General features: G+C 44.6%; 1 protein-coding gene across 7 annotated transcripts in view; it reads left to right on the top strand.

Moving 5' to 3' along the window:
• The first annotated feature begins 9,914 nt into the window (after window positions 1-9,914).
• LOC137423699 (dnaJ homolog subfamily C member 5) overlaps window positions 9,915-18,921 on the top strand; it is a 76,436-nt gene continuing 67,429 nt past the window's right edge. For 2 of the 7 annotated variants that reach the window (XM_068111123.2, XM_068111129.2), the window contains exons 1-2: window positions 9,934-9,980; window positions 12,252-12,335. The gene's annotated coding sequence lies outside the window, so the exon portion shown is untranslated. Of the gene's footprint in view, window positions 9,981-12,251; window positions 12,336-18,921 lie in introns of all 7 variants that reach the window. The other 5 variants (XM_068111127.2, XM_068111126.2, XM_068111125.2 and 2 more) reach the window with 4 other exon arrangements.

Genomic DNA, 18,921 nt, shown 5'->3' with positions numbered 1-18,921 from the left:
CCCAGACCGCCGACCCCGGCGTCCAGGCCTTGCGGACCGCCGTCACGGGCCTCCGCGTCACCGAGGTGCCGTTCGACGCCGCGGGCACGGCCCTCCTATGCGACGTCTCCCTCAGCCGGCCTCGCCCCATCATGCCTGCTGGCTGGCAGCGCCCAGTGTTCAACGCCATCCACGGCCTGTCCCACCCTGGCGCGAAGGCATCCCAGAAACTCGTCGGGGCGAAGTTCGTCTGGCATGGCCTCAGGAAGGACGTCCGCGACTGGGCCAGGTCATGCCTCGCGTGCCAGCGCGCAAAGGTCCACCGCCACACCCAGGCACCGTCGGCCCCGTTTACGGTGCCCGAGCGGCGGTTCGACCACGTGCACGTCGACTTGGTGGGACCTCTGCCCCCCTCGCGAGGGTTCACCCACCTCCTCACCATGGTCGACCGCACCACGCGGTGGCCGGAGGCCGTCCCATTGGCGGCGACGTCTGCGGCTGAGGTGGCGCAAGCCTTTATCTCCACTTGGGTTGCCCGGTTCGGTGCCCCCTCGGACATCTCGTCCGACCGTGGCCCCAAGTGCACCTCGGAGCTCTGGGCCGCAGTGGCGCAAGGGCTCGGGGTGAAGCTACACAACACCACGGCCTACCACTCCCAAGCCAATGGCCTGTGCGAGCGCTTTCATCGCTCCATGAAGGCCATGCTCCGGGCCAGCCTCCGCGACGGCGGCTGGGTCGACAGGCTTCCCTTGGGTCCTGCTGGGCCTCAGGACGGCGCCCAAGGACGACCTGCGCGCGTCCTCGGCGGAGCTGGTCTTCGGGCAACCACTGCGGGTACCGGGTGAATTTATCCCCGACTCCACGGCTCCTTGGTCCGCGGCGCAACAGCGCTCCGCCCTTCAGGAGACCACATGGGGGTTCGCCCCGGTGCCAACGGCACACCACGGTTGCCCGCCTTCCCACGTCACCCTGGAGCTTCGCACGGCAAAGTACGTGTTCATCCGGCACGACGCCCACCGGGCACCGCTACGGCCCCCGTACGACAGGCCCTTCCGCGTGCTGAAGCGTACGACGGGTCAAATTTTTCACGGTCGACATCGGCGGTGCACCGGATCGCATTTCCGTGGACCGCCTCAAGCCGGCCCACCTCGATCCGGACCAACCCCCGCCAGCAGCTCTGCCTCCGCGTCGGGGCCGCCCCCCGGCTGTCGGACCCCCGGCACGCCCTAGCCCCGCCGGCCCGCTACCCCCCAGCCCTGCACCCATCGCCAGGGGGCGTTTCGGCCGGGTCATCCGGCTTCCCCGCAAACTCACCCTTCAGGTGCGCGGGAATTCTGGGGGGGCGCGTGTGGAGGGCACAAGGGGTAATAATTCCGCGCACCAGTGGGTGGCGCGAGCGCCTAGGCAGGGACCGATGGTACATACCCCGCCCTTCGACCGATCGGGCACGCCCGGGGACTAGGCGTGGCCTCGGCACATATATGCGGGCTCAAAGCTCGAGCCCGTTCAGTGCTGCAGTTCGAGCTTTCGAAATAAAGACTCTTTTGGTTTTAACAAACGCGTTGTGGCCTACCTCTTTGGCAAGCAAGTTGTGTGCGCAGCACCACACTTCAATATATTACATTCCAGGAATAGGTGTCTATATATTACATACTAGGAATAGGAGTCTGCATATTACATACCAGGAATAGGAGTCTATATATTACATACCAGGAATAGGAGTCTATATATTACATTCCAGGAATAGGAGTCTATATATTACATACATACCCCTTGGAATTACGGGGAAATTCTAAAGGGGTAATTCTAAGGGGTAATTCTAAAGGGTAATTCTAAGGGATAATTATAAAGGGTAATTCTGAGGGGTAATTATAAAGGGTGATTCTGAGGGGCAATTCTTAAGGGTGATTCTTAGGGGTAATTCTAAGGGGTAATGCTAAGGGGTAACTATAAAGGGGTAATTCCAAAGGATAATTCTAAAGGGGTAATTCTAAAGGGTAATTCTAAGGGGTAATTCTAAAGGGTAATTCTGAGGGGTAATTATAAAGGGTGATTCTGAGGGGAAATTCTTAAGGGTGATTCTTAGGGGTAATTCTAAGGGGTAATGCTAAGGGGTAATTCTAAAGGGGTAATTCTAAAGGGTAACTCTAAGGGGTAATTACAAAGGGTAATTCTAAGGGGTATTTATAAAGGGTGATTCTGAGGGGTAATTACAAGGGGTAATTCTAAAGGGGTAATTCTAAAGGGTAATTCTAAAGGGTAATTCCAAAGGGGTAATTCAAAAGGGTAATTATAAAGGGTAATTCTGAGGGGTAATTATAAAGGGTGATTCTGAGGGGTAATTCTAAGGGGTAATTCTAAGGGGTAATTATAAAGGGGTAATTCTAAGGGGTAATTCTGAGGGGTAATTCTAAGGGGTAATTCTAACGGGTAATTCTCAGCGGTAATTCCAAAGGGTAATTCTTAAGGGTAATTCTAAAGGGTAATTCTAAAGGGTAAATCTAAAGGGTAATTCTAAAGGGTAATTCTAAAGGGTAATTCTAAAGGGGTAATTCTAAAGGGGTAATATCTAAAGGGTAATTCTAAAGGGTAATTCTAAAGGGTAATTCTAAAGGGGTAATTCTAAAGGGTAATTCTCAGGGGTAATTATAAAGGGTAATTCTAAGGGGTAATTGGAAAGGGTAATTCTGAAGGTAATTATAAAGGGTAATTCTAAGGGGTAATTATAAAGGGTAATTCTAAGGGGTAATTATAAAGGGTAATTCTGAGGGGTATTTATAAAGGGTGATTCTGAGGGGTAATTATAAAGGGTGATTCTGAGGGGCAATTCTTAAGGGTGATTCTTAGGGGTAATTCTAAGGGGTAATGCTAAGGGGTAATTCTAAAGGGGTAATTCTAAAGGGTAACTCTAAGGGGTAATTACAAAAGGTAATTCTAAGGGGTATTTATAAAGGGTGATTCTGAGGGGTAATTATAAGGGGTAATTCTAAAGGGGTAATTCTAAAGGGTAATTCTAAAGGGTAATTCCAAAGGGGTAATTCAAAAGGGTAATTATAAAGGGTAATTCTGAGGGGTAATTATAAAGGGTGATTCTGAGGGGTAATTCTAAGGGGTAATTCGAAGGGGTAATTATAAAGGGGTAATTCTAAGGGGTAACTCTGAGGGGTAATTCTAAGGGGTAATTCTAACGGGTAATTCTCAGCGGTAATTCCAAAGGGTAATTCTTAAGGGTAATTCGAAAGGGTAATTCTAAGGGGTAATTATAAAGGGTAATTCTGAGGGGTAATTATAAAGGGTGATTCTGAGGGGCAATTCTTAAGGGTGATTCTTAGGGGTAATTCTAAGGGGTAATGCTAAGGGGTAACTATAAAGGGGTAATTCCAAAGGATAATTCGAAGGGGTAATTCTAAAGGGTAATTCTAAAGGGGTAATTCCAAAGGGTAACTCTAAGGGGTAATTACAAAGGGTAATTCTAAGGGGTATTTATAAAGGGTGATTCTGAGGGGTAATTCTAAAGGGTAATTCTAAAGGGGTAATTCTAAAGGGTAACTCTAAGGGGTAATTCTAAAGGGGTAATTCTAAAGGGTAATTCTAAAGGGGTAATTCTAAAGGGTAATTCGAAGGGGTAATTCTAAAGGGTAATTCTGAGGGGTAATTATAAAGGGTGATTCTGAGGGGCAATTCTTAAGGGTGATTCTTAGGGGTAATCCTAAGGGGTAATGCTAAGGGGTAATTCTGAAGGGGTAATTCTAAAGGGTAACTCTAAGGGGTAATTACAAAGGGTAATTCTAAGGGGTATTTATAAAGGGTGATTCTGAGGGGTAATTATAAGGGCTAATTCTAAAGGGGTAATTCTAAAGGGTAATTCTAAAGGGTAATTCCAAAGGGGTAATTCAAAAGGGTAATTATAAAGGGTAATTCTGAGGGGTAATTATAAAGGGTGATTCTGAGGGGTAATTCTAAGGGGTAATTCTAACGGGTAATTCTCAGCGGTAATTCCAAAGGGTAATTCTTAAGGGTAATTCTAAAGGGTAATTCTAAAGGGGTAATTCTAAAGGGTAAATCTAAAGGGTAATTCTAAAGGGTAATTCTAAAAGGTAATTCTAAAGGGGTAGTTCTAAAGGGGTAATTCTAAAGGGTAATTCTAAAGGGTAATTCTAAAGGGTAATTCTAAAGGGGTAATTCTAAAGGGTAATTCTAAAGGGTAATTCTAAAGGGTAATTCTAAAGGGGTAATTCTAAAGGGTAATTCTAAGGGGTAATTCTAAAGGGTAATTCTAAAGGGGTAATTCTAAAGGGTAACTCTAAGGGGTAATTATAAAGGGTAATTCTGAGGGGTATTTATAAAGGGTGATTCTGAGGGGTAATTATAAAAGGTAATTCTAAGGGGTAATTCGAAAGGGTAATTCTGAAGGTAATTATAAAGGGTAATTCTAAGGGGTAATTATAAAGGGTAATTCTAAGGGGTAATTATAAAGGGTAATTCTGAGGGGTATTTATAAAGGGTGATTCTGAGGGGTAATTATAAAGGATAATTCTAAAGGGGTAATTCTAAAGGGGTAATTCTAAAGGGTAATTATAAAAGGTAATTCTAAAAGGGTAATTATAAAGGGTAATTCAAAGGGGTAATTCCAAAGGGTAAATCTAAAGGGTAATTCTAAGGGGTAATTCTAAGGGGTAATTCTAAAGGGTAATTCTAAAGGGGTAATTCTAAAGGGTAACTCTAAGGGGTAATTCTAAAGGGGTAATTCTAAAGGGTAATTCTAAAGGGGTAATTCTAAAGGGTAATTCTAAGGGGTAATTTTAAAGGGTAATTCTTACGGATAATTATAAAGGGTAATTCTGAGGGGTAATTCGAAGGGGTAATTCGAAGGGGTAATTATAAAGGGGTAATTCTAAGGGGTAATTATAAAGGGGTAATTCTAAGGGGTAATTCGAAGGGGGTAATTCTAAGGGGTAATTATGAAGGGGTAATTCTAAGGGGTAATTATAAAGGGTGATTCTGAGGAGTAATTCTTAAGGGTGATTCTAAGGGGTGATTCTATGGGGTAATTCTAAGGGGTAATTATAAGGGGGTAATTATAAAGGGGTAATTCTAAGGGGTAATTATAAAGGGTGATTCTGAGGGGTAATTATAAAGGGTGATTCTGAGGGGTAATTCTTAAGGGTGATTCTTAGGGGTAATTCTAAGGGGTAATTCTAAGGGGTAATTATAAAGGGGTAATTCTAAGGGGTAATTATAAAGGGTGATTCTGAGGGGTAATTCTAAAGGGTCATTCTGACAGTAATTATAAAGGGTAATTCTAAGGGGTAATTACAAAGGGTGATTCTGACGGTAATTATAAAGGGTAATTCTAAGGGGTAATTATAAAGGGTGATTCTGAGGGGTAATTCTAAAGGGTCATTCTGACGGTAATTATAAAGGGGTAATTCTAAGGGGTAATTATAAAGGGTGATTCTGAGGGGTAATTCTAAAGGGTCATTCTGACGGTAATTATAAAGGGTAATTCTAAGGGGTAATTACAAAGGGTAATTCTAAGGGGTATTTATAAAGGGTGATTCTGAGGGGTAATTCTTAAGGGTGATTCTAAGGAGTAATTCTAAGGGGTAATTATAAAGGGTGATTCTGAGGGGTAATTCTAAAGGGTAATTCTGAGGGTAATTATAAAGGGTAATTATAAAGGGTGATTCTGAGGGGTAATTCTAAGGGGTAATTCTAAGGGGTAATTCGAAGGGGTAATTCGAAGGGGTAATTATAAAGGCATAATTCCAAGGGGTAATTCTGAGGGGTAATTCTAAGGGGTAATTCTTAATGGTAATTCTCAAAGGTAATTCCAAAGGGTAGTTCTAAAGGATAATTCTAAAGGGGTAATTATAAAGGGTAATTCTAAGGGGTAATTATAAAGGGTAATTCTAAGGGGTAATTCGAAAGGGTAATTCTGAGGATAATTAAAAGGGTAATTCTAAGGGGTAATTATAAAGGGTAATTCTAAGGGGTAATTATAAAGGGTAATTCTAAGGGGTATTTATAAAGGGTGATTCTGAGGGGTAATTATAAAGGGTAATTCTAAAGGGGTAATTCTAAAAGGTAATTCTAAAGGGGTAATTCTAAAGGGTAATTCTAAAAAGTAATTCCAAAGGGGTAATTCCAAAGGGTAAATCTAAAGGGTAATTCTAAGGGGTAATTCTAAAGGGGTAATTCTAAAGGGTAATTCTAAAGGGGGTAATTCTAAAGGGTAAATCTAAGGGGTAATTCTGAAGGGTAATTCTTAGGGATAATTATAAAGGGTAATTCTGAGGGGTAATTCTAAGGGGTAATTCGAAGGGGTAATTCTAAGGGGTAATTATGAAGGGTGATTCTGAGGGGTAATTCTTAAGGGTGATTCTAAGGGGTAATTCTAAGGGGTAATTATAAAGGGGTAATTCCAAGGGGTAATTATAAAGGGTGATTCTGAGGGGTAATTCTAAAGGGTGATTCTGAGGGGTAATTCTTCAGGGTGATTCTAAGTGGTAATTCTAACGGGTAATTCTAAGGGGTAATTATAAAGGGGTATTTCTAAGGGGTAATTATAAAGGGTGATTCTGAGGGGTAATTCTAAAGGGTAATTCTGAGGGTAATTATAAAGGGTAATTCTAAGGGGTAATTACAAAGGGTAATTCTAAGGGGTATTTAGAAAGGGTGATTCTGAGGGGTAATTATAAAGGGTAATTCTATATAGTGTAATATATAGACTCCTATACCAGGAATAGGAGTCTATATATTACATGCCAGGAATAGGAGTCTATATATTACATTCCAGATATAGGAGTCTATATATTACATACCAGGAATAGGAGTCTGCATATTACATACCAGGAATAGGAGTCTACATATTACATTCCAGGAATAGGAGTCTATATATTACATACCAGGAATAGGAGTCTGCATATTACATACCAGGAATAGGAGTCTACATATTACATTCCAGGAATAGGAGTCTATATATTACATTCTAGGAATAGGAGTCTACATATTACATTCCAGGAATAGGAGTCTATATATTACATTCCAGGAATAGGAGTCTATATATTACATTCCAGGAATAGGAGTCTGCATATTACATACCAGGAATAGGAGTCTATATATTACATACCAGGAATAGGAGTCTACATATTATATGCCAGGAATTGGAGTCTATATATTACATTCCAGGAATAGGAATCTGTATATTACATACCAGGAATAGGAATCTATATATTACATACCAGGAATAAGAGTCTATATATTACATTCCAGGAATAGGAGTCTATATATTACATACCAGGAATAGGAGTCTATACATTACATTCCAGGAATAGGAGTCTATATATTACATACCAGGAATAGGAGAATATATATTACATAACAAGAGTATTTTAAAAATTCCCTTTTTAAGGCCATTTTCCCTGCTGGAGCGGGGGTTAGCCTTGCGGGCCCCATGACAATCATCATGGACTCATGGTTCCCTTTTTGAGGCAATGTTTTTATGGCCGGATGGCCTTCCTGACGCCAACCCTTTAGTCGCCTCTTAGGACACGCGGGGATACGGTGTACCTATTCTAAACCGGGGCACACACCTTCACATTCATCCCAGCAAGCTGGTACTCAATTTGCCGACCTCGGAAGGATGACAGGCTGAATCAACCCCCCTGGCGTTAATTCAACGATCGACCGGAATTCGAACCCAGGATCCTCGGATCCCAAGCCTTTCTGATCAGTGGATGGCAGGAGAGCCTCGAGGAATGCGCAGTCACCTGTGAGCTGTCCAGCCCGGGGTTCGAATCCCGCTCGCCCAACCATATGGCAAATACTGTGACCTTCGTAACTGTTAGGCAAGCAGCATTATTTGGTGGGTGTTACAGCCATGCTGTTCTTTACGAGGAGTGGGCAAGTTATCACCGGCATCCTGGCTAAATTCAAAATCCCTGGCACCTTCAGTAAAATATAAAGCCTGCCCAACCGGATCATGAAAGACTTGAGCCAAAAACTTTCCCTAGGTGACCGTACAAGGGGGGAACATTTGGGGCCTTTATGGTAGTAGTAGTAGTAGTAGCTGTAGTGGTAGTGGTGATAGTAGTAGTAGTTGTAGTAGTATTAGTATTATTATTATGTAGTAGTGGTAGTAGTAGTATTAGTAGTGGTGGTTGTAGTAGTAGTAGTTGTAGTAGTAGTATTATTATTATGTAGTAGTAGTTGTAGTAGCAATAGTCATAGTAATAGCAGTGCTTGTAGTAGTAGTAGTAGTTGTACTAGTAGTAGTAGAAGTAATAGTAGATTTAGTAGTTGTGGTGGTAGTGGTGATAGACGTAGTTGTAGTAGCAATAGTCATAGTAATAGTAGTAGTAGTGGTAGTAGTAGTAGTAGTAGTAGTAGTAGTAGTAGTAGTAGTAGTAGTAGTAGTAATTGTACTAGTAGTATTATTATGTAGTAGTGGTGGTAGTAGTAATTGTACTAGTATTATTATTATGTAGTAGTGGTGGTAGTAGTAGTAGTAGTAATAATAGTAGTAGTAGTAGTAGTAGTAGTAGTAGTAGTTGTAGTTGTTGTGGTAGTAATATAGTAGCATTAGTATTAGTAGTTGTGGTTGTAGTAGTAGTAATAGTAGTAGTTGTAGTGGTAGTGGTGGTAGTATTAGTATTAGTAGTGGTGGTTGTAGTAGTACTAGTAGTAGTAATAGTAGTTGTAGTAGTACTAGTAGTATTATTATGTAGTAGTGGTGGTAGTAGTAGTAGTAATAGTAGTAGTAATAGTAGTATTAGTAGTTGCGGTGGTAGGGGTAGTTGTAGTAACAATAGTCATAGTTATAAAAGTAAGTAGTGGTGGTATCAGTAGACGTAGTGGTAGTAGTAGTACTAGTAGTAGTAGTAGTTGTACTAGTAGTATTATTATGTAGTAGTGGTGGTAATAGTAGTAGTAATAGTAGTAGTATTAGTAGTTGTGGTGGTAGTGGTGGTCGGGGTAGTTGTAGTAACAATAGTCATAGTTATAAAAGTGAGTAGTGGTGGTATCAGTAGACGTAGTGGTCGTAGTAGTACTTGTAGTAGTAATAGTTGTAGTAGTTATAATAGTAGTAGTAATATTAGTAGTAGTGGTAATGTAGATGGTTTCTGATAGTCCGTATTACTATTAATGGGTATTACTATTAGTAATAATTGTCTTTCGGTCACTTGTCGACCATGCATCGTGTAGATCAAAATAGGAGTTGAACCAATGGCTTCACTCGTTATATTCTTACAGGTTTACACAATAAATGGTGGTACCTTCCTCCTCTTCAAATAATCAAATGGTAATGGACTTACAGGTAAATGGACGTACAGGTAAGCTCACGAGCCGCACGCATTGGTAGCTTGCGCGGCACAGACCAATGGTAACCACACGGGGTTCGATCCCACCAATTTATCGATGAATGGCGATTGTGTAACTTTATGTGATCTTCATCATCATGTAATGCAGCATGACCCTCGTAGATGTACACATTGTGTGGCCGCAGGGTACCGGCACACAGGCTTTTCCATGCGTACCGGTGATTTTGAACGTCCATCGGCGAATGTAAACACACCTGACCGTCAGCTTAACGTCCCTTCCAAACAAAGGCGAACTCACTGATGCGGGTTTAGTCGGGAATCGAACCCACACAAGACAGCTCATAGGTAAATACAACACCATCGAGCTTTGTAATCATAATTTGTTGTGAGTCACTGCATGAAGTCATCACCATCGGTCTCTCGAGAGTCACATGGGGGAAAGCGGAAAGGGTGCTTTAGGTGTATTAAACAGCTAGGCTGGTAATTTATCCCTTTTTTGTTCATCGGATAACGCCTTGTTAAAATTTATACAAAACGGAAGGGAAAACAAAGAATATCCTGAACTGACGGATAATATTCCAGTATAAATAACAAATGTTCTGAGTGATAGACAAATTTGACAAGGCGTGTCGGTGACGTCACGCTGCAGTTGCCTTGTCAGGAATTGGAAATTCTCAGGTCAGTCAGTCCACCAGCGTTTCGTGATTTTGAAATGGATGGTTTTTTTCAGTTTATATATTTTAACGCAATTTAACGATGCATGACCTCCATCACCTCAGTTATATTTATATCGTTTGCAAAAAGCGTTCTTTACCGTGTTCGCATATCTATCTAACTGTGAGATTTCTTACGTCTGCGTTGTACGTATCGTATGCATGACAATAAGCATAATCTGAGTTCGACACAACGTTGTGCTCATTGTGGCATAAGAAATAGACTGATTACTGTCTTTTTCCAGTCAGCCCGAGTTTGGTGATCGGTTTCAGGCTTTATCTTTCTCAGCTGAGATTAAGATAAGGCAACGTGCTGTTGGTACAACGTTTTTCTCAGGAAAAAACAATTCGCCGTCATTTATTTAAGCATTCATCGAGGTCGAGACTAACGCTTAGCAATCAGTTATTCGATTGAAAATGCCGGGAAAAAAATGAGGGAGAGAGCTGCTCTCAATACAATATGGTTCGATTTCCCGATATGGATAATTATGTACACGAGAAGCACCCTCTCCCGACAGGAGTAGCCGGCGGGGGTTGTGTTATCCTTATTCAAACGTGTCATTCAAAACACCTCACGACTCTGGAGAACGTGGGGACAGGAATAAAATACTGTAAAGTGTAAACACTGTAAAGGGCGGGACCTGTAATACTTGCTCCCACCTATAGGTGGCGCTACACGATACACATTTACATAGAGAAGTTGGGTTTCACCCCCCCCCCCCCCCCCCCCCCATCCCCACCGACCCCAAGAAAACTGGCAAATATGAAAAACACCCCTGTGCACTAATTGGGGTCATGCTTTACCCTATGTAGCAAATCTGGATGTAATCGGCTAGAACTGTAGGAGGAGTAGTGCGACAAACGCGTACTGCCCCGTGGATGATGGTAAGGATGTGTGTGGCTGTGACTGCATGAGTGCATGGTTGGCTATTTCACTTCCTGAATAAATGTCTGATTGCCTGTCTGACGGACTGCATGCTTGGTTAACTGACTGGCTGGAATGGCCTGCCTCCATTCATGCGTTGCTGGCAGGCTGATGATGATTGTATATCTGCACAATTGGCTGCCCATTCAATGCCCGCGTTAGTGGCTGGGGGGAGGGTCCCTCGTCGGCGGCTGTGGGGAGAGGGCCCCTCGTCGGCGGCTGTGGGGAGAGGGCCCCTCGTCGGCGGCTGTGGGGAGAGGGCCCCTCGTCGGCGGCTGTGGGGAGAGGGCCCCTCGTCGGCGGCTGTGGGGAGAGGGCCCCTCGTCGGCGGCTGTGGGGAGAGGGCCCCTCGTCGGCGGCTGTGGGGAGAGGGCCCCTCGTCGGCGGCTGTGGGGAGAGGGCCCCTCGTCGGCGGCTGTGGGGAGAGGGCCCCTCGTCGGCGGCTGTGGGGAGAGGGCCCCTCGTCGGCGGCTGTGGGGAGAGGGCCCCTCGTCGGCGGCTGTGGGGAGAGGGCCCCTCGTCGGCGGCTGTGGGGAGAGGGCCCCTCGTCGGCGGCTGTGGGGAGAGGGCCCCTCGTCGGCGGCTGTGGGGAGAGGGCCCCTCGTCGGTGGCTGTGGGGAGAGGGCCCCTCGTCGGCGGCTGTGGGGAGAGGGCCCCTCGTCGGCGGCTGTGGGGAGAGGGCCCCTCGTCGGCGGCTGTGGGGAGAGGGCCCCTCGTCGGCGGCTGTGGGGAGAGGGCCCCTCGTCGGTGGCTGTGGGGAGAGGGCCCCTCGTCGGCGGCTTTGGGGAGAGGGCCCCTCGTCGGCGGCTGTGGGGAGAGGGCCCCTCGTCGGCGGATGTGGGGAGAGGGCCCCCTCGTCGGCGGCTGTGGGGAGAGGGCCCCTCGTCGGCGGCTGTGGGGAGAGGGCCCCCTCGTCGGTGGCTGTGGGGAGAGGGCCCCTCGTCGGTGGATGTGGGGAGGGCTGAATCTGGTATGTTATCGGTGTGAAAGCTGACCTCAAAAATGTTTCACATCCCACGCACTTGTTAAATCCTCTTTTATACCACCCATCATTATTTCAATTTTGTCGCTGTCTTTTCTTTGCTTGAATTTTTATTTTGCACTTGTTTGGGCTTGATCATCCCTCCCTCCTCTCTCGTACTTTCTTCTCTTCAATACCTGAAGTATGACAAAGAAATTGGCCAGTTGATAACGTTAATTACACAGTTGATAACTTTTGGTGCTTTCTTTTTCTTCATGCTCTGGCGTTTTATTCTCCGTGTAAAACACTTATTGAAATCTGAATTTGAGATATCACGAACTTGTTCTTAGTCTCTTTACAGGAATGATATGTGTGCCGTTTTCTTGGAGCATGTGTGCTGTTTGGCCCTTCTGATAAACTTCTCTAAGAATGAGGTGAGTTTCGAGATCATGCTATGTGATTACTAGTCCTATGTATCGAGTGTAGCTGGATTGGCAAGTTTTCCTGATAACTTGTGTACAGTGACCAATGACCATTGCTCCTGTTGAACTTCATAGAGTGAGATTTTATAACAAACTTCTGCTCAGCCAGCTGTTATTCCTCTTTAGGATACATTTGTGTTGATCATATCTTTCAATTTTCTTGATTGCTACATCACATCCTTGATTGAATTCAAGAGGTGACATAAGTGCTGCATATTCCATAAATAAATGTGAAAAATTCCTTGCTCATTTATATTCAGGAAATAGTAAGAATAAACATGAAAAGTAGAAAAATGAGTGGGCACAAGTGAATAGAAGGTGCATATCAAGTTAGTCAAACTTTTTTTGTCATGCAAAGTCTGCCAGCTATTAATTATTCATGAGAATATGAAGCTAGTAGTTCCATTTTCAATTCTTTTCAGCTTCTTTTTTTTTTTTAGATATTGTAAATTGCCACATCATCACTTCCACATAAGTGATGATGTGGGAAATGACCCAATTTCCCCCCCAGGAGAAATATGTTCCTTCACTGTTGTACATTCTCTTTTGCGTGCAAAATGTTTTAAAATGTGCCCATAATTGCAATTTTTTTTTTTTTTTGGTATTCGACCTCTTTGTCCCAGCTCCCAGTTGGTACTGGTCTTGCACCTTCTTGCCATGTGGTGATCATAATTACCAAGTTTGGGGAATTTCTGCCAAACTGTTTAGGAAGAGATAGCGTGATCGATAGATAGACAGACAGACAGACAGACGGAGCTGATTACAATATCCCCCTTTCCCCACTTTTTTTTTTTCCCCCTTTTTTCCTTCAAACAGCATGGGGATCATAAACACAGCAATTGGTGTAGGTGATAATGACAACAGCAGTGTCCTATCCCCTGGCACGATTAGGAATGGAGCTTTTGCCCCAGAAATGATATATCCTATAACAATAATAAATAAATAAAGTGTGCGTGTGCGTGTCAGTGTGTCTCTTCCATAACTCCAAAACATAGGGGCAATACCCCTGGCGCTCACCTGGTAGCATAAACAGTATTCTACACTGACTAAAGGTATTTTAAACCAATTTTAATGTTTTCTAGAAGACAGGGCAGTATGTAAAATCATCCGAACATAATCATAAGACTTCAAACAAACAAAAAAAATACCTTTGAAGAATGTTAGATATGCAGAATCTGTTTGTGATTCTATCTCAAATAAGCAGCTAGGTTCCAGAGATTTTTGGAGAATTGCTTACAGCATTCTCAACTGTAAGAGTTCATCGATTCCTGTCCTCTTCAATGGTCCTGAAGTGCTTACCTCTCCTATTGATAAAGTTAACCTCTTCGTTCAGCATTTTGCTGCAAACTCTACACTTTAAGACCACAGACATCCATTGCCTAATTGTCCTTCCCGTCTTGACGCCAGGCTTTCCACTATCATCATCACATCGAGGAGGGTTGCTAAGATTGTTCAAGGGCTTGATATCTCAAAATCTACTGGACCAGATAGAATTCCTGTAATTGTTTTGAAGATGTGTTCACTTGAACCATCTTCTGTTCTCTCAAAACTGTATTGCTTATGTCTGTCAAAGTCTGTGTTTTCTGTGAGAAACAGGTTGAGATGGTTTGGTCATGTGTTGAGGAAGGATGAAAGTGACTGGTTGAGAAGAGTGATGGAAATGAATGTAGAAGGAAGTCGAGGACGGGGAAGACCGAGGAAGACTTGGCTAAAGATGGTCGAAGAAGAAATGCGGGCAAGAGGGTTAACAAGGGGAGATGCAGAAAATAGGGCAAAATGGAGAAGATTGTCATGGGGACCGCAAGGCTAACCCCCGCTCTAGTAGGGAAAATGGCCTTAAAATGCATGTTGTTGTTGTTGTTGTTGTCAAAGTCTGTTTCCACTTAGCTGGAAGCAAGCTTCTGTAGTCCCTGTCTTTAAAGGCTCTGGTGAGAAATCTCATCCTGCTAACTATCGGCCAATTAGCCTTCTGCCCATTATGAGCAAAGTGTTTGAATCTTTGATCAAACAAAAACTCATGACTCATCTGGAAACCCACAATCTCCTAACTGATGTCCAGTATGGCTTTCGACAGTCTAGGTCTTCTGGTGATGTTCTATCTCTCATCACTGAACATGTGAATAGGACTTTGGATCATCGTGGTGAAGCCAGGGGTTGTTGCACTCGACATCTCGAAGGCTTTTGACAAAGTGTGGCACAAGGGCCTCATCCATAAACTAATATCATACGGCATTTCTGGAAGATTGCTCGATATAATCTCTGATTTCCTTAAAAATTGCCAAATCTTTGTGGTACATGAGGGACAGTCATCCTCCGTCCATAATACTAATGCTGGTATTCCTCAGGGGGTCTGTGTTTGGTCCAATATTGTTCTTGTTGAACATCAATGATCTGTCTGATTGGATTCTTTCTCAGTTATGCATTTACACAGATGACTCAACACTGTATACTACCTACCCAGGAACCTTGTATCGTTCTACCCGTGACCATGCCAGTACCACCCTCAATCAGGATTTTGAGAGGGTGATAAACTGGGGAAAAGACTGGCTTGTTACTTTGAACCAAAACAAGACCCACTTGTTGTCTTTGTCGAGTTCAAGATCACCTTATTTTTTTCTTTTGGTGTATACAAATCCTTGTTTTCCAATCCTGTCTATGGATCTTTCACCTTTGCAGGAACTTCCTGTTTATCTGTCTGTTTGGATTGGACATCAGCTCAAACCGCAGCTGGGAAAAGTACATCTCTAATATCGCTAAAAGAGCCTCCCAGCGCCTTGGCTGCTTTTTTCGTGCTCGGCGATACCTTTCTCAAGCTGCTATTCTCCATCCATCTATACAAGGTCTCTATATATGACCTGTTATGGAGTATCGTTGCCATATTTGGGCTGGTGCCCCAGCCTGTCACCTATCTCTTCTTGATATAATCCAGTGATGTGCCACCATTCTGGTGGGACAGGAGTTTGCATCATCCCTGGAGTCTCTCTCAGTCCGCTGTTCTGTTGCTTCCATGAGCCTTTTCTATCGATATTATTATGGAATGTGCTCTGAGGGTCTTTCACAGGTTGTCCCACCTGTGCATATTTTCAGTTGCTCTTCACGTTTAGCAGTTTTTTCCCATTCATACACTGTATCTGTCCCGAGGTGTAAGACTTTGAGGTATTCTTGTTTTTTTTCCCTGTACTGCATCACTCTGGAACAGTTTACCTGCATCTTGCTTTCCCCTTTACCCCCAACCTACCTCAATTCAAGAGGAATGTCAATAGATTACTCCTTTCTGTCTAATATCTATACTTTTCTTTCCTTTGTATAGCCCCCACCTCGAGTGGCTTCGTAGGCATTGTGGCAGGCAAAATCCCATAAAAAAAAAAAAACCTATTTTTGGGGCAACCCTTACTCCTCCCCATCCCTCCATCCTGTATACCTCCTCAGACCCCAATTTTTCTAATGCCTTGAACAAACATTGGTACATCATGGGTGATGAAGGTTGTGGTGAAGTTTCATTGAAATTGTGTATGTAGTTTCAGAGAAAAGAGCAAATACCTATTTTGCGGGGCAAACCCCCCAGTAGACCCCTCACGGCCCGAATTTTTTTTATTTTAAATTTTTTATAATGCTGTGAGCAAACTTTGGTACAACACGGGTGATGAATGTTATGGTCAAGTTTCATCGACATATTGTGTGTAGTTTCAGAGAAAAAAGCAAATTCCTATTTTGGGGGTCAAACCTGGATGCACTTTGACCCCCGGTAGACCCCCTTAGACCCCGATTATTTTTATGCCTCCGCCGACAAAGTCGCCGGAGGCATTATGTTTTTGGGTTGTCCGTACGTCCGTACGGGCTAAACCTCGTTTTTTTTCAGCAACCATATGTCCTGTTGAGACGAAACTTTCAGTGTAGGAGTGACACTCATGCACAGTGTTTTTAGATGTGACGAGCAGCTCTATGAGAGGACCGCGTTGTTGTTCTTGTTGTTGGGGTGCCTTTTTGAATAGCGCATGCGCATACACTCGGACGTGCGTTGGTATGAGGTAAGAACATCGTGGACTAAAATCGCGATTTGTTTGAAGAAACCAGAATAAATTTAGCAACAAAGACAACATGAATGTTTTCATATCAATCTCGTTTCACAGAACTTGACACAAATTAGGTGTAATTATTGAATAGCGCATGCGCATACACTCGGGCATGCCTTGGTATGAGGTAAGAACATTGGTATGAGGTAAGACGCTAGTGCCGTGGTTCCCAACCTGGGGGCCATGGCCCCCTGGGGGGCCATGGTGTATTTCTCGGGGGGCCATGGGGGTAATTTGAACCATACTAAAAATTAAATATATTGCGGATCTCGAGCCCGTCGACGTACTGAGGGGGGATTAAGTTCTCCCCCTCGAGCTTCGAGTCCACGAGGCCGCTACCCACTTTACACTCGTGGGGGTGGATTGTTAAACAATTCCAGCCACCAGCCCCGCAGCGAGCGCGCGGAAGCGTTTCCGGTCAAATACCCGAGTACCTTCGATACACGTGCCGCTGCGAGCACGGGGGCTGAACCTCACACGAGTCGCGCTAGATTGTTACGCCCGAGCGGTTTGCGTGTCACGCGACTCGTGCCGTTAATTACTCTGAACCCGATCGAGCGGTTTTATCTTGTGCAATGCGAGGCCAATGGTGGAAAAGACGTATATGGCCAAGTTGGAAGCAAAACACAGGTTTATTCACAATGTACAATGGCCAGAGAAAAGAGATACAGGATAGAAACTTAACTGTTCTTAACTTACGTTCCCCGACAAGGGCCCTCTGACTCACGCAGGGAAAGGAAGGAAGAAGAGGACGCGCTCAAAGCGCGGCCGCTTGGTGCTGCTCGCCCCGGACGGCTCGTTGGGCGTGTCCCTCGAGGATGTTCGCGGCAAGGACGTCGGCCTCCAGTCGTGCACGCACGGGAATCTCCGCAGCGTGTCCCGAAGTCGGCGAGGCGAAGCGCACGTGCAGGGCGTCCAGGCAGGAGAGATCGTTAGAGCACAGGGCCACGAGAGAGATCGTCCTGCGAGAGCGTTTATAACAGGGGAGCAGGGGTAGAACGCAGAGAGACCTCGAGCTTCAACCTTCGGGGCAGAGAGAGCTTGGGCAGAGAGCGCTGAGTGCTTCAGAATCCCGGGACAGAGAGAGAGTTCGGGGACCCGGGACCGTGTTTTATAGCCCCCCCCCCCCCCCCCCGGAGTCCCACTAGAATGTTCCAAGGACCTCCCCTGGTCGCTGTTGCTGGCCACTCCCCTTGGCTGCCGTTGTTGGCCACTCCCATTGGCTGCCGTCGTTAGCCACTCCCCTTGAGCTCCCATTGGCTGCCGTTGTTGGCCACTCCCCTTTAGCTCTTCCCTCGGGCCTCCTAGACTTGTCCCAGGCCCAGCACATGGCATTCCAGGCCCAATGAGGCCTACACTTACTTACCTGTCTCAACTCATACTAACACTGGGAAGGAGACTATACTTAACATTTAATAAGAAATAACTGAACTAAAGCGAGGCTACATGTTGTGGTGCAACTAACTAAAGGGGGGTTGCCTTTATTCTCAAAACCACAACGATATATATATATATATATATATATATATATTCAATGCGTATCAAAAAAAAGGTAATCCGAATTCAAGGGGTTAATATGCAAAGGTTATTTAGTTTGACAATTTACATGTGGTTTACCAATTATGAGGAGAATCCCTGGTGTTGGGCTAGCGGCTAGGGTGCCAGCTTAGGATCCTAGGATCCTGGGTTCGAATCCCGGTCGATCGCTGAATTAACGCCAGGGGGGTTGACTCAGCCTGTCATCCTTCTGAGGTTGGCTAATTGAGTACCAGTTCACTGGTAATTCCCTGTTTGTCGTAAAAGGCGACAAAAAGGGTTAGCGGCAGGAAGGGCATCCGGCCGTAAAACATTGCTTCAAAAAGGGGACCAACAACAACCACGGTGCCCGAAAAAGGCCAACCCCCGCTTTGCGGGGAAAAATGGCCTCTAAAGGTGTTTTTTTTTTGTTTTGTTTTTTAACCAATTATGAGGAGATCCTCAGCTTTCCATTGATGTCTTTCATGCATCATTGCTGTCACAGATGACCGAGTACATGTTCATTGAAAATGACAAGTTCAAATCGCATTTTTACAAGTTTGGCTAATCGGTGCAAGACAGTTTTAAATGGACGCATTACTTGTCGACTGCCAAGTTGATTATGTAAAATTTTAAGCTGGTCTGGTAATCGTCGGTTGCGTCATCCTTTGTTTAAGATGAGTTTAAGATGGGCCTACAGTGTATGGGTTTAAGAGACGGTCTGAGTCATTGAAAAGGTGGTTCAACTTACGACTGAACAGCGGACCTTCGTGGTTACAACCTTTCACCAAACTGGAAGTTTGCAGCAAACTCGTGATGCGTTCAAGGAACGTTTCCCAGAACGGGAGCCTCCAGCAGCCAAAACCATCTGGGCGAATGTTAGAAAATACCAAGAGCATGGCACTAGCCTCAACCTCAACAAGGGGAATTCTGGTAGGAGGCGCACTGGG

Source organism: Myxine glutinosa, chromosome 3 (genome assembly GCF_964187855.1).
Source record: "Myxine glutinosa chromosome 3, kmMyxGlut1.1, whole genome shotgun sequence".
Lineage (NCBI taxonomy): Eukaryota > Metazoa > Chordata > Myxini > Myxiniformes > Myxinidae > Myxine > Myxine glutinosa.
Note: the sequence above shows the minus strand (reverse complement) of the source record. Positions and strands in the feature narration are given on the sequence as shown.